A 16,071-nucleotide genomic window follows, 5' to 3' on the forward strand; every position below is an offset into this window, starting at 1 on the left:
GGGTCATTGGTTAGTGGTCACACAGCCGGTGATAGAGTGGGATTTAGGCCCACTGGCTGCAGTGCCTCTGCTCCTGCCCACTGAGCTGTGCTGCTTATCTGCCACCAGCTACATGTGTGAGTTGGGCAGAGGGACTTAGAGCAGCAGAGCCAGAGCTTCATCCCAGCCCTCTGACACTGGGCTGCCTCACTCTGCTGTCTCACCTGGCTGAGATGCCTGCTACCAGGCCGCATGGTAGATAGGAGGGCCTGGGGTGCAGTGGGGTGCTCCACTCCATCCCCCCCCCCCCTCCACTGCCCACAGCTCCTGAGAAGCAAGGCCAGCATCAGAGAAGCCAGAGCAGGCCGGACGCCTGGTGTCTTTGGCAGGCTCACTCACATTCTCCTGGCTGTGCTCTTTTGGACTTGATTTAAGTTTAATTCCAGCTGGAATGACTGGAAATACCATGTATTTCATTAGGATTAATGCCTGGCTGGAAGAGCCAACTGCCTCCACCACAACCAGGTACCGTGGACTTCAGAGGATTCTTAATCCCAAGGAAATCCTCTGTGACTCAGCTCCAGTGGCTCCTCAGCCCCAGGAGGGCCAGCCTACTTTACAGATGCCCAGGCCCTAGCTTCTCCTTCGGTGGGGTGAGGAGAGGACAGAACAGGATGGATCAGCTTAGAGCAGCCCTGTTCTTCCCACCCCCACCCACAAAAACAACCCAGTCCACCCACCCCCATCAGCAAGCTACAGGAAATGGGGAGCAGAAGGGAGGAGCGGAGCAGGGTGGCTCAGTGCCCGGGGACAGGCCAGAGTGCCGTGCAGTGGTTAGGGGCAAAGCTCCCAGCTGCTCCACACTTGGAGTTGCTTGGCCTTGGTTGTGTCCTGAAACATCCCCGTGCCTTGCTTTTTTGCCTTTAAAATAGGGATGATGACCATCTCCTACAGAGTTGGTGTGAAGATTAAGTGAGACAAGGTTTCCAAACACAGCACAGTGCCTGGCACATGGGAAGCTCCCCGTCAGTATTGGGTATTAATATGAAACGTTAGGCTTGTCACACCTGCCAAGCCATGGACATTTTTTGGAGGACACAACCCAAAGTGACACTCTCCTCCCCGAGGCCATTGAGCTTGTTTTCCCTCCTGCCTGTAGGCTCCAGCCTCGCCAAGGTCTCAGCCAACTATGCTAGAGGAAGAACAGCTAGCAGTGGGCTCAGCCCCACCATGGGGCTCCCAGCTTCACTCTGCACTAACCTCCCTGCTGCTCCCCAGGACCAGGCATCTGGAACCGATGCCTTCACCCCACCACCTCGGTTTGCTCCGTTTTCTCTATCCCAGTTCCTATGCTGGTTCTGACCAGGCACCCTCCACCCTGCTGATACCCCAGGTGCCCTCTCAGGTAGAACCCTGCTCTAAGCTCCACTTGGTGATCAGTGAGCAAGGAGGGTGCTTGCCTGTCCTTCCCTCTGCCTGTCCCTGCAACTGGGAGCCTGCCACCCACAGACAGGTCCCAACCTGTCCCCTGAGTATCAACTGCCTCCTGGGATCCCTGCCCTGCACATCACCTCTCCAGGCCTTGTTGCGTGACTGAGAAAGTCCCGTGGTGACTTGCACCCAGAAAGGCAGGGGAGTTTGAGGAAAAGAGAAGGGCCTGGGAAAAGAATGACATGAAGCAGAACTCGGAGGAATGCAGACAAGACATAGCTTGAGGCTGCAAAGCAGTCAGTGTACAGTTGCCCACGTTATTCTCTCAGATGAGCTCCCTGCTTCCCAGAGCTGCTCTTGAACTCTAGCAACTCAGCAAGGACATTATCAGTGATTACAGCTCTGGACCCTTCATTCTCCAGTCCTCCCTGTCCCTGCAGAAGCTGTTTCCCGTACGTAAAATACCTGCCAACCTTCCCTAATACACACCATGAATGAATTCCTATTTATCCTTCAAAACCTAGCTCAAATGTCACCTCCTCCAGGAGGCTTTCCCTGAACGCCCCCTCCACAGTTAATCACACCCTCTTGTGGTGTCTCACAGTGCCCTCTGCATCTCTGTTCTTCTCTGTGTTGTGCCCTATTGGCTCATATGTCATCTTCCCTTGCTCTACTCAGGTCAGGGAGTGAGTCTTGTCCATCTCCACATCTCCAGCTCCTATCACAGAGGTTGGCACTGGGTGGAGGCTCAGCTAAAATAGGCTGAAATGTATGACACCTTTTGACCAATCCTTCATGGCCTCCTAGCAAAGCAAATGTATTCCCAGCCCAAGCCCTCTGTGGGGCTGGACATCTTAGATGGGCATCAAGACAAGGTTCCAAGCATCACACGACCTCGTGGAGGAACCAGGACATGCCCACTCTTGAGAAGGGGCGAGTCAAAAGGAAGCATGGAGGCAGCAGTGCACTGGGTGGGTTCAGGAAGGATTCAAGAAGTCCCAAGCTGGCCACTGTGGAGAGGAAAGAGCAGATGCATGTGTGTGCATGAGTGAGTGTGTCTGTGTATGTGTCCACCTGTGTGTGTGTGTTTGTGTGTGTGTGTGCAGATCATGGAGGGGGCACAGATTCCAGTTCCATGTTCTGAGTGGGCCTAGGTATCAATCTCACAACCTTCTGCAGGATTGAGCACCACTGGTGTGGATAGAGCTTATTGGTAGCTGGCTCTCCAACTATGCTGAAAGCCCATGGAGGGTGGGGATTGGGCCGTCTCTGCATCCCCAGGGTCTCCCTCCGTGCCTGGCACTGAAGATTGCTTGGTAAATGGTGGGTGGATTTAAATGGTGTTGATTCAAACTGAATCACGCTGACAGGATTTGACCTGTCTATGCCAGTGGGAATCCCCCAGGCTGGAGGAGCAGGGCCCAGCAAAGCTCGCTGTGGCTTTGTGCTATGATAACCCTGTCTCCAGGCTCAAATGTTCCTGGGTGATGTGTAAGGTGGGACAGTTGAGGCAAATACAGTTGCTGACGCTAGACTCACCTTCCTTGCCAGTCACGTCCAGCTGCACACCCTCAAGGATGCTAAGTTCCCCCAACTCTGCCCTCACACCACAGGCCCCAGCCTGGGCCTGTATTCAGTGGCCCTAAGCCTGGGGCCTGTCAGCCTCATCTGTCTTCAGGGACAAAGAAAGAGGATAGGAAAAGATGGCCAGGCAACTCAGGAGATCATACGAGGTTGGCTGGCAGAGGCCTTAAATGCCTGTGACTGTGTCTGTCACTGGAGGTGCAGGCGGCACCACTTCGGAAATTCTGGAGAACAGAGTTGTGAGGAAAAGATAGACTTTGGGAGAAGAGGAAACCCCATGTTTCTTGAGCAAATGCCATGTTTTAGGCACTGAGCCAGCACTTCACCTCTGTCACTGATGCATATTCACAGCCACCTGCAAGGGGCACTGGGTCTTCATTTTACAAACGCGGAAACCGAGTCACAGAGCAACTGAGTCATTGCCCAGAGCTGGTGTGGCAGAACTGAGGTTCAGGCCAAGTCTCTTCTGATCCCACAGTCAGCACCCTCAGAGGCAGAGTAAGGAAGGGGCGCTATGAGGAAAGATGCTCCCTAGAGGAGCTGGGAGGCACAGGGTGAATGGGCCCGGTGGCTGCAAAAGGGTTGTTTTGGCCAGAAGCCAAGGGCTGAGCCTGGGGCTCCGGGCAGAGAAGGCCATGTTTCCCCCAGGCTGAGGGTCAGTAAACCTGTTAGGGGCCTGGGGACAGAAGAGGTCCCAGGAGAGGATTCGAGCCAGGGGCTGGAAGAGAGCACACAACAGAGAGGAGCTGGGAGACTTCACTTTCAACCTGAGTGCAGTGAGCCCCCATACCTGCAGACCTCCGCTGCAGGGCCACAGACACAGCCTCTCAGGTCTTTGCAGGGTGCCATGTTTCACAACACCTACAGGTGTTCATACATGACCATGTTCCATTGCAAAGGCAGCCTTGTAAAGCTATCAGGGCACATGAGGAAACTAAACCCAGGAAAAGTTAAGTGATTGTTCAAGGTCCCACAGAGAGTAGATGACAAACTCAAGGCACAAGCAGGCCCATCAAAGGACACTATCCTTTCCCTTGCCCACTTGTATCAATGGTCTGTGTGCCTCCAGAAGGCCTGAATTACCAGGCTGGGTTGCCCTGGATGGGAGGTGGGAGGGTTAAACCAGGTCAAGGATGTCAGGATCTCAGCCTTTGGAGGAATAATATCACCCTTCCCCACTCATGTTCCCTAGGACTAAGGGCTGACTTGGCCAAAGCAAATGGTCCTGAGTTCAGTCAATGGCCATTTGGTTTGAGGGCTGCATTTCATTTTAGCACTGGGGATGGCAAACATGCAGAGTGAAAATCATCCATCCATCCATCCACCTATCCTTCCATCCATCCATCCATCCATCCACCTATCCTTCCATCCATCCATCCATCCATCCGTCCATCATCTACCCATCCATCCATCCATTCATCTACCCATCCTTTCTTCGCTCCATCCATCCATCCATCCATCCATCCATCCATCCATCCATCTGTCCATCCACTCATCCTTCCTTCCTTCCTTCCTTCCGTTCATCCATCCATCTATCCATCCATTCATCTAACAAACTGAGCCTTGCTCAGAGCTTGGCACTGGGGAACTCTGGGAGGCAAAAGCCAGATCATCCTGAACCTCTGCAACCCAGTCAGGGAAGCAGATATCAATTGCGTAGCACAATACATGCAACATTGCAGCAACAAAAAATGCTTCGAAGAACAAAGACATGGCCTTCTAAAATGAGGATTTGACCTGGTGGAGGAGGTCTGAGGGAAGAGTAGGTAATGAGCAGAGGAGTGGAAGGATCACTGGGAGAGAACAGCACCCACCAAGGCTCCTGGGGTGTGCAGCAACAGGTCAATGACAGCGACAGAGGCATGTGAGTGTGGCTGGGCTGAGAGAATGGGAAGGCGTGGGGAGCACAGAGAGTCAGAGCCTGGGAGGCCAGACCAGGCGGGGCCCTGGGCCTCACTCTTCTGAGGACAATGGACAGGAAAGTTGTTGAGGGCTTTGAGTAGAGGGTTAGGAGCTCAGGCTTACATTTCCAAGAGGTCCCACCCCTGGGTGACTCAGTGCTGAGAGCTAGCTGGCTCCAAGCTCTTCCAGTGCCACCCTGTTCAGCTGCTGAGAAGCTGGCACTACCCACAGGGGGCTTGGTGTCCTGCTGCCTGGGTCTCCAAACCATGGGCCTGGAGGGGCCTCGTTGCACACACACACACACACACACACACACGGTCCAGCTGCAGTCACTCAGGGTAAATAGAATTTGTAGGGCTTGGGGACTTCCCTGCATGTGCAGGTGAGCTGAGGCCCCAGTATATTCCAGTAACCTGGAAACAGGGTGCAATCCTAGGTAGAGAGCTTGGCAGAAGTGCTTTCCCATTTCTTGCTACAGCCCTCCTGGTCCTGGCCTGGTTGTTGGGCTAAGCTAGGAATCCACTAATCTCTTAAAGGGCCAGCTGTCAGATTTTACTGTCTGAAAGCTTCCTATACCATCTCTGTGATATTGGAGTGCCCAGGATCTCTGTGACCACAGCAAACACACACTGGGTGGGCCCACACTGGCCTCCCAGCAACTCTGAAGAGGGTAGGCAGAGGTCCCATCCCTGCCCCATGGTTCAGAGGTGAGGACTTAGACTCTAGAGATTTGAATGAGCACTGCTCAAGGCCTCAGGCTCAGCCAGGCACAGAGCTGAGCCCTAAAAATCCCAGACTCCACAGGCCACAAGGGAGATGATTGGACAGCAGGGGCCTTTCCCTGCCTTGTCCATCACTGTTGTAGGACATTTTGCTGTTGGGAAGGAGGAAGGGAGAAAAGGTAGCCCCAGATTCTTAGCAGGAGAATGACACTCTCCCCTCTATTCTGCACAATTAGACCTGAACAGTTCTTTGGAAACCTAGAAACCAGTGCCAGCATCAGCTCAGGGAAAATCAGACCATCCCAGAAGGGCTGCCACACCAGGACAGTACCTGTGCTCCAGTTACCCATGGAGAGACCAACGGCAGATGGAGTCTCTGACTGTAGGGCTTCAGAGACAGTTTCTTTACATAGCAACCCTTCTGTGGGCTCCAGGTTTTGTAGACTTTTCACCACTGACTGCCAGGGAAGCCACGGCTGTGGGAGGCCACAAGTTGAAGCAATGAGGGCCACCAAGAGTTGAAGGACAGACTAAAATGAGCTTCTGGAGGGGAAAGGCTAAGGCAGCTGGAACTCTGGCTGTTATTAGACACATGTGGTCCTCCCTGCCAGCACTGCCATGGCAGAAGGCAAGGGGGCCCTGAATAACCGTCTGTGCCTGTCTAATGAGGTGTCACTGCCTCTCAGCAAAAGCCTGGGGACTCCCATCAGCACCAGTCTGTCTTTCTTAATGTCCCACTCCCTTCTGAAGCATGAAGGTTCCCTGCCAAGACTCCAAACATGGAGCAAACGGGATGGATGAGGACAAGAGGAGGTGAAGGCCCTGGGACAGCTGTAGGCAAGAAGAAGGCCGAGGAGGCAGTTGGGAGATCATGCTGGTGCAGGGCCTGTCCCAGGTGGGTGCCAGATGAATGGGGGCAAAGAGAGGAACAGCTCTCCAGTGGTCTCCAGGGATGGGGGCTGCTATGATAGATAGGCCTAACCTGCGACCACACGGTGCCCGTGGAGGGTGGCCTGGGAAGACATAAACAGAGGCCCCACAGCCATACATCCACTGACCACTTGGGGGAAGGGGCCCATTCCAGGCCACAGGGTCTCTCATTGGATGACGATTGACTGAGGTGAATGAGGTTCTGGGCAGGTGTGAGCCATTACCAGGTGTTCAGGAGACTCTCGTCTAGCCCTGCCTCCACTCTGCTCTATCTCCACTCCTCCCCATCTCTGAGCTTCTCTCCAGAGCAATTAGGACTACCTCCCACCCCATTCCAACCCTACTCTGGCCTCAAATTGAAAGTCCCTTCCTGGGAGTCAAAATCGCCCTGTCATCTTCTTCCTCCTGCAGCTCTACTGGAATGGAGCTGGGACATCGTCCTCTGGGTGCCCCCCAACAGGGCAAGAGGCCAAGGAGGCTTGGTGTTGACCTTTGCTGTCTCAGACCAGCTGGGTGACAAGGGATTCTGCACACCCTCTTCTCTAACCACGGAAGGGTGGGTATAACATTCAACAGGTGTCCCAGAAAACTTCTTTTCCCAGAGCTCCAGAGAAAACATTTCTCTAGAAGAGGAACCTGAACTGGCAGGACCAGGAGCCCAAGCTTCCCACGCTGGGCACAGATGCCCTCCCTGGTGGTTAATCTCCCATGCAGGGCCTGGGTGTAGCCCAGCTCTCCCCGACAGGGGCTCCACCCACCCCCACCCTGCCTTGACCGGGTCCCTGGGGGATGCAGGTCCTCAAAGAGGGCAAAGCTTACTGGCTGCCATGAAGCTGGGAAGGGGGAGGATGGGATGGCACTACCTTCCCCAAAATGCCAGCTTCCAGCTCACTCTCTTATTGGTGATTTCCACCCTGCTCTGCGCTCCTGACCTCACATCCCTGGATTGTCAGAACACAGCCTGCCCTGTGTCCAGACAGGAGGACAGTGCACATCGAGGGCACTGGGAACACTCTTCCAAACTCTCGTCCAGCTGTCTGCCCATATTCCCACTAGAGTCTTCCTCTATATCAAGGGTCCCCATGTGGGGTGACCACGACTCCACTTCCAGTGGCCTGCGGCTGCAAGGCTCACATGCTTGCAAGTGTGTGTGTGTGTGTGTGTGTGTGTATCTGTGTGTGTGTGTGTGTGTGTGTGTACAGAGAGACCTCTGACCTGGGTATCAGGCTACTCAGGTTTCTTGGCAGTCACCCCCAAGGCCCCAGCATCTCTATGGGAGTCTAGGGAAGGGGGAAGCCTCTCTAAGGCCTTGCTGGTAGAAGCCTGGAAGAAAAGGAAATCTTTTCCTTCCCAGGCACAAATTAGAAGCAAGGTGAGAAAATGGAAAACTGCCTTCATTCCCATCCTACCCCTTACCTTTACCCTCCTCCAGGGTCCCAGCCCTAGCGAGCAGATGCAAGCCCCTGGGCAGATGGCTTGGGGGCAGGTTCTCATGGTCTAAGAATCCGGGAATGGCCTGAGGCAACCCCTCCCTACCCCAGGCTCAGAGAAGTCCCCCCAGTACATGGACTAGTTTATATTTATTTATGTCAGTGCTTCCCAAATTTATTATCTCTAGGATGCTTTTTGATGTTTAGCACCTATTAGCCTAGGGCACTAGCTGCCACGGAACTCACTAGCAATCATTGTGCCAGAGAAATTTCCAACCTAGAAATGTCCTGTGTAGGGGATTCTCATTTCCCCACTTGGGGTCAAATGATCAAGAGCTTTGCATGCATACCTGCAGGGCTCTCACAGAATCAAAGTGCTTTTTTAAAGAGGTGTTTTTGGGTGTGCATCTGTAAAGCAGCTTTTGTGTTCCCTTATTCAACAAATATTTATTGAGCTCCTTTATTACCTTTCCCTTTGTTAAATAATTGCTTCCTATGTACTTTTCAGCTGGGTCCACAGGAAGCAAGCATTTCCCAGCAGGACCAACACATTCCTGAGCCTTGGGTCCTGGTCCCTTTACTCACTGTCCCCTTCACAAAGTTGGAGGAAAGTTCCAAATAAATTGCCCTGGCCAAACACAAGGCCCAGCAAGACAAAGGCCCAGGCTGGTGAGAGGTGGGTGTGTGTGGGAAGGGAGGACAGACAGGCGGGAAAGCTGCAGGACAAGGAGGATGGGGCTTCAGAGGCAGCCGAGGGAGCCCCCTGTGAAAGGAGGCCTGTGAGGAGGGAGGCAATCCTGCAGGGCATGGTGGGCCTGGCCATGACAGGAAGCTCCACAGGGGCCCCAAAGGCTGATGGAGCTGGGTCTTAGCAAAGGCTGAGGGAGGAGAGGAGGGTGAGTGGTTCTTTCTCTCCATTGGGCAGGGAGCTCCCAAGCTCAGTTGAGGTGTGAGCACCCTCCCGAGCAGAGGGCTAAGGAAGCAGAGGTGGTCAGGGAGGAACGGTGGAAGGGAAGGTCCCATGGGACAGAGCCTTGACAGATACCAGCGGCTGCAGCGGCAGCAGGTGTTGAGGGTCCACGCTGAGCCACACAGCAGCCACCAGCCTACAGAGGCTCCCAGAACCCCTTGCTGGTGACATAAGGCCTCAGCACCCTTTTACATGGAATTGAGAATGCCTGGCAGAGGTGGGCCTAACACAGTTCTCAAAAGATGAATCACCCAGGAACTGGTTGGAAATGCAGATTCCTGGGTACTACCTCAGACCTACTGAATTAGAAATCCAGGGGTGGGGCCCACGCATCTGTGTTTTCCCAAGACCTCCAAGGTATTCCCGTGCACATTCAAGTTTAAAAACGGTCAGACTAATGGAATCCCTGACATGACAACCCCTGCCCTAGCATCCTACCGAGGGCTGGGATCAGGGCAGGCTGGCCCCGTAAGGCTGGGCCTCTGAGAGCCAGACTGAGCAGAACTCAAGGTCACAGGAAGCTGAAGTAGTTTGCCTCTGTGAGCCACGCCCTCCCTGAAGGGAAACCCCACAGATGAAAGGCAGCTGTCTTGCTGGGTTTTGCAGCCTGGCTTCTTGGACCTGGATGGTGGAAGCAGTGCCTCATCCCCTCCACAGACCCACAGGCCCAGAGCTGGCTGGGGCCTGGGGCAAAGCCGCACGCAGGGACATCCTTCCTAACTCCAAAAAATGGAATGCCTTATTCAAATGTCTGACAGTCCTACAGCACCTGCCACCATTCATTTATCTAACATTTGTCCTCTACCAACCATGCATCAGTTAGTGTTAGACCCTGGATACACCACAGGTAATGAAGCAGCAGGGCCCCAGCTCTCATAGTCTAGTGTGGACTAGTGAAAAAAATGGTGCCGAGCTCTTTATTTATTTATTTATTTAGAGTCACGGTCTTGCTCTGTCACCCAGGCTGGAGTGCAGTGGCACGAGAAAGGCTTACTGTAGCCTCAACTTCCTGGGCTCAAGGGATCCTCCCGCCTCAGTCTCCCAAGTAGTTGGCACCACAAGCATGTGCCACCACATCTGGCTAATACACATATATTTTGTAGAGATGAGGTCTCACGATGTTGCCCAGGTTGGTCTTGAACCCCTGAACTCAAGTGATCCTCTCACCTCAGCCTCCCGAAGTGCTGGGGTTACAGGTGTGAGCCACTGCACCTGGCCTGAGCTCTTTATTGACCTATTTATTCATTTTTCTATCCATGCACATGCCTGGCCCTTCCTCTCTCCATCCATCTCTTGGAGCACATGCTGTGCCCCCACCACACCGGGCTAGCACAGTGCTTTCTGCCATGCAGGGCCCAGGTCTCAGTGTTGCACATTGCTGCACCAGCAAACCAGGAAGTGAACATGACCAGCACACCACACCCCCCACAGCCCTGCGCAGGAGGGAGAAGATGGGGATGGTTAGGCAGAAGCCAGAGGATCCTGGTGGCCACACTGATTCTTAGTCCTGGTCACTCTTGGTAGCACGGGGAAGAAGTACAAGGAAGAGGTACAAGGAATGTGTCCTTTACCGGATGCCAAGGAAAGGGATAAAAACCATTTGCCATCTGCGTTTTATACTTTGTCTCATCCAGTGGACAACAGCACTTCATCAGATTGCCTCAGGTGCTGCCAAAGCTTCTTTCCAGTGCTGTTCTCAGCAGTGTTTACCAGGAACTCAAGACTGGTTGGCCTAGAGTATCTGCTGCCTATCAGCCAGACAGTAGAGCAGTATAGTATGGTGGGTGGGTGTGTGGCCCGTAGAGTCAGACTGACCAGAATCGGTCCGGATCCACCACCTGTTTACTAACTGCGTGACCTCAGACAAGCCACTTTCTGCATCTTATATAGTTTCCTCATTCCCACTATTAAAATGAGCATACTAATAAAGTCTACCTCCTAAGATTAATATCAGGATTACACTAATAAATATGCATAATTTATTGAGTAAATACTCAATAAATGTTAGAATTTATCATTACTGGCAGATTTGATGACAAGTCTTGTATTTCTTACATACAGGCTTGGCATTTTCATGTGGCAGATGACACCTCAGATCTCAGCACAGAGTCTCTGGCTTGAGACCTCCTGCAGGACTAACTCCCCCTTGACTTGTCTAACTGGCCAAGGAGCATCCGTGGGAAGATGCCTGTGGATGTTCAGAGATCCACAGAATAGGCCCATAGAGTTGACTATTCCAAATTACTTGCTACTGTACATTTTAACAAGTTGAGGTTGGATAAGATCAGTCTTTGTGAGACCATCTGAACATACGAGAGAAAAAACAGAGCTAAGCCTGGTTTCCAATCCTCCTGCACGGTCATCTCCTGTATACCTCTCGTGGGAGTGTCGGGGCCTCAGCCTTTTTCTTCTGGAAAGCTGCTTGGCAGCACACAGGCAGCAGTAAATGAGTTCATGCCCTTTGACCTAGTAACTCCACTTCTAGGAATCTACCTCAAGGAAACAGGCATAGAGGTGCACAGAATTTTATGAGTTTGTCCACCATAGCACTGTTTGTGTCTTAACGTAGGAACAAATGTCAAATACAAGGGAAATGGTTAAAGGAGTTACGTGTCTATGACAGAGTACTATATAGCCTTTAATAATCTCTTCAAAGACCAACGATGAACGTAAAGTTTAATGGAAAGAAATCAGGCTATAAACCTGCTAGCTCCTGTGCCTCCAACTGCTCCTCTGTGAAAGGGAGTGACCTCACATCACTCAGAGGGTTGCTGTGAGCTTTACTGAGGCTGCCACTTGCCGTTGCAGGTCCTGTGTCCAGTGGAGTGCAGGTCACCGGGTAAGCACTCAATAAACCGGTTATTATCAGTCCCCAGCAGCTCCCATGAAATAAGAACAAACCTTCCCACGTTAACAAGAAGGAACATAAAGCTCAGAGTAGCTGATCAGGGGCCACACAGGTGGAAACAATGCTGTTCCAGCCTCAGAAAAAGTGAGTGTGGAGTGACTCTTCCAGACCACACCTCTCCCATCGTCACTGGCTAGAACGATACACCACACGGCAGAGCACCTGCCAGTTCTCAGAGCAGGTTCTCAGACAGTGTTGCTACAAACTCTCAGCAACCCAGTGACCCAGGCTGGGCAGATATTATTCACAGTGCCCAGCCTGACGGAGACGAATTCAAATCCACACACCACCACTTAGCAGCTGTGCGAGCCAAGGCAACTCACCCTCACAGCACCTCAGATTTCATTTGTTGCTTTAACCTCTTCTTGGAGATGCTGCAAGAAGCAGGTGTGAAGTGTTCTTTCAACTGCACAATGCAAAGTGGTGTTATGGGACATGTTTTTCAGATAAGGAAACTAAGGCTTGAAGATGCTGGGAAGAAAGCTTTCTTAAGGTCCTGGGATTAGCCAGAGACAAAGCTGGGAAGGACCCAGCTCTTCCAAAGTCTTAATTTTTCTTTTCTTTTCTAAATAGCTTTATAAAATATAATTCACATTCCATAAAATTCACCCCTTCAAAGTACACAGTTTAGTTGTCTTTAGTATTATTTAGTATTTAGTAATTCACAGACTTGTGCAACCATCAATGCGATCTAGTTATAGAACATCTTTATACCTCAAAAGAAACCAGATGCCCATTAGCAGTCATTTCCATTTCCTCCCAATGCCTTCCACCCTAGGCAGCCACGAATCTTTCTATCCCTATAGATTTACTTATCTGGACATTTCCTATAAATGGAATTAGACTATGTGATCTTTTGTGATCATTTAGCATTGTTTTCAAAGTTTGTTCAGGTTAGCATGAATCAGTACTTCATTCTTTTTTATGGCTGAATAATAATATCCATTGTATAGATATTTTGCTATCTGTTCATCAGTTGATGGACATTTTGGTTGCATCTACCTCTTGACTATTATGAATAATGCTGTTATGAACATTCATAGACAAGTTTTGTGCAGACATATGTTTTCAATTTTCTTGGGCATATACCCAGGAGTGGAAATGCTGGGTAATCTCTCTTTACTGTAATATTTCTCAGAACTTTTGACATGTTAATGTGCTTTTTCCAAACATTTGGCTGGGAAAATGTTTTTCCAAAAGAGCATCTCAGAAGACTTTGGAAAAGTCTGCTTTAGTCCAACTCCCTCCCTTAGGGGAAACGGAAGCCCAGAAGGGTTCAGCAACCTGCCAAGATCACACAAGCAGGTGAGACGGGAAGCTATCACAGCACAGGAAGCCAGGAGAAGCTTGTGACTATTTGCATGGGAGAGAACTTCCTAAACATAAAGGATACTGAAGAAATCATAAAAGAAAAGGAAGAGAAATATGGCTACATACACAAACATTTAAACTTCTGGACCTCAAGTGTATATAAACAAAATTAGCAAGCAAACGACAATGTTAAAATAGAACACGGCATCTGAGCCCCGGCTGCAAAGGAGAATCGTCCCAAGTCCAGTCTGATGCCCTGGCTTTACCTGCAGACATCGATTTAACTTTTAAAGCCTCTCAGGTGATGCTGATGTGTATCTAGTGACCAAATTTAGAGGGTCTAATATTATATAACTAGCAGAGGAAGACGTGTTAAAAGATCGGTAAGAAAAGTCCTTTGCTCCAACAGTAAAATGGGCAAAAAATAAGCACATTTTTTGCCAGAGTTCTCCTTTATTAGGCAAGGCAAATGAGTTCAACTTCACTATTAACTAAGGAATGCAAATAATGCACATGGAATGCAAATAATGTACTTATTATTTATATATTATAATTTATATATCATTTATAATTATACATAATTTATATATTATTTATATATTATATATTATAATGCAGGTATTATGCTGCACACAGCTGACATTTTCTTATTTAAGCCTCACAACAAGTCCATGATGTATTCCCATCCTACAGATGAAAAAACTGAAGCGGAGGAGCCAGCCCTAGGTCACATAGCCTGTAGGGGGCAGAGCCCCCAGAACTTAAACCAAGACACCATGCTTACTTAATCTCCACAATGGGGTGCCTTCTTACCGCCAACTCAGAAACGATCTCGAAAGCTAACTCTCCATGATGAGGAGGACACAGGGAACGGGGAGCTCTTGCCTGATACTGGTAGAATTTTTAATGGGTTCAATGTCTCCGGAAAACGACTTGGCAATATGTAGGACAAGTCTTAAAAGTGCTGATGCCCTTTGATCCAGGACTTCTATTGATCTATTCTGAGGATAAGTACAGATGAAGACATAGATTTATGTGCAGACATCTTCTCTTGAATGTGAAGTCGAAAGGATTTTTAAATTAATTTCCTTTCTAAACTAGCTTATGTTAAGTTCCTCAAGAGAAAGAGCTGTGAAGTGCTCTGGCCCAACATCACCTTCGATCCTCCAGATTCCTATATGGGCCAAGCAGCTGTTGGGCCTACCTGCTTCCCTGTTCCTGATGCAGCCCAGGCCAGGAATCGCTGCCTTAAGTCCAACCAAAATCTATTTCCTGGCTACTTCTAATCATTCTTTGGTTCCGGTTGGATACGGAACAAACTTAATTCCTTTTCCTGGTGACTGATTTTCAACAAGTCAGCTATCAACATTTTGATCAGTTTCCTCTGAATAATACCATTTAGAAGGTATCCTTCTACAGCTAATTTAGCTCTAACCCCTACAACAACCAGGCAAAGTAGACTCCTAAATCCATTTCACAGGACAAGAAAACTGGGTCGGGGAGATCAGTAATTTGTTAAAGGTCACACACAGGTACATGGTGGAGGGATGTGGGAACCCAGGCCTGCCTGAGCTCAGGTTCTTTCTACACTTTCTTTCCCTGAAGAGGCTCCAGGTTTTCTGCCTTCTCTGCATGGACTGATGAATGCAGAGTGAAAGTGACTTCTCTTTCTCTTGTTCTGGGCTCCAATGTGGCCAGGGATCAAATAGGGCCAGCTTGGCTCCATGTCCCATTGGGCCCCCACACCCTGCACAGCTGCCAAGGGGGAGCCCTGGGCCTGCTGCCACCCAACCATGTCTCGGGCATTGGGTTTTTATGTAGCTGGACCTGATTCATACTCATCCTGTTAGAGTCACCATCACTCTGGCTAGACAAAACTTTTTGGACCCTGGTTCTGTCACCAACAAATGTTCTACCCTGCAGTCCAGCTTATTAGTCCATTGACAGGAACATTTCTGAGAAGCAGTGCAATGGTGCCAGGGAGTCAGAACTCTGGAATCAGATTTGGGGGTGAATTCCAGCTCTGACACCTGGTAACATGCGGCCTTGGGTAAAGGAGCCACGCACTTGGAATTTCAACTTTCTGTCCATAATGGAAATAGTGGCAGTACCTAGGACCCAAAGGTAGGGAGCGTCATGAGCAGGGGACAGTGACATGGCACAGGGAAGTGTAACAGGAGTCAGGCGGACAGTGCCAATATGAATGTGTGATCCCCACTGTGCGCTGAGAGGGACATGCTCAACTGCTTCTCTTCAATTCCATCTAAGTATGTCCCCTCCGGCCAGCCCGGGTCCCATCCTCTAGGAGGGCATGGCTTTTGAGTGTCCCGGGCCATTGAAGAGGAGGCGTTGCCATGCAGGGTCAAGTCTGGAGGCGTGGAGGAACACCTCTCTTCCTGGAAGTCCAGGACACCATGGGACGTCAGGGGCTGTGCCAGTTCTTGGCACAGATACCATGCACTATGAAGACTCCCCCCAAGGGCAATGCCGTGTCTATGGGAGCCTGTAGGTGCCTGGGCAGAGCTGGACAGTGTCTTCCACACTGACTCCCTCTTCTTACCAAAGATGCCTGGTCTGGGAGGCTCCACTGGACTCCATCTGTTCCTTCCACACTCCCCACCTCAATTTTACCCCCACCCTCAAGCCCACAAGGCAGGGTAATCCCAACCCCTCCTGGGGCAGAATAATTCCTTATCTGTTCTCTTTCCCACTGTGTATATGGACAAACAACAGCCTTAGTATCCAGAACAGTGTGTCACAAAACAGGTTCTCAGTAAATACCTGTTGAATAAGTGAGTGTGATCAATTTGGATTAGCAAAAAATCTTTTTACCTCTCAATGCTCCTTGATTTTATACATTAAAAGCAATGACTTTCATAACTATTGCTTCTGAAAGGGAGACTT

This window comes from Pongo pygmaeus, chromosome 1 (genome assembly GCF_028885625.2).
Source record: "Pongo pygmaeus isolate AG05252 chromosome 1, NHGRI_mPonPyg2-v2.0_pri, whole genome shotgun sequence".
Lineage (NCBI taxonomy): Eukaryota > Metazoa > Chordata > Mammalia > Primates > Hominidae > Pongo > Pongo pygmaeus.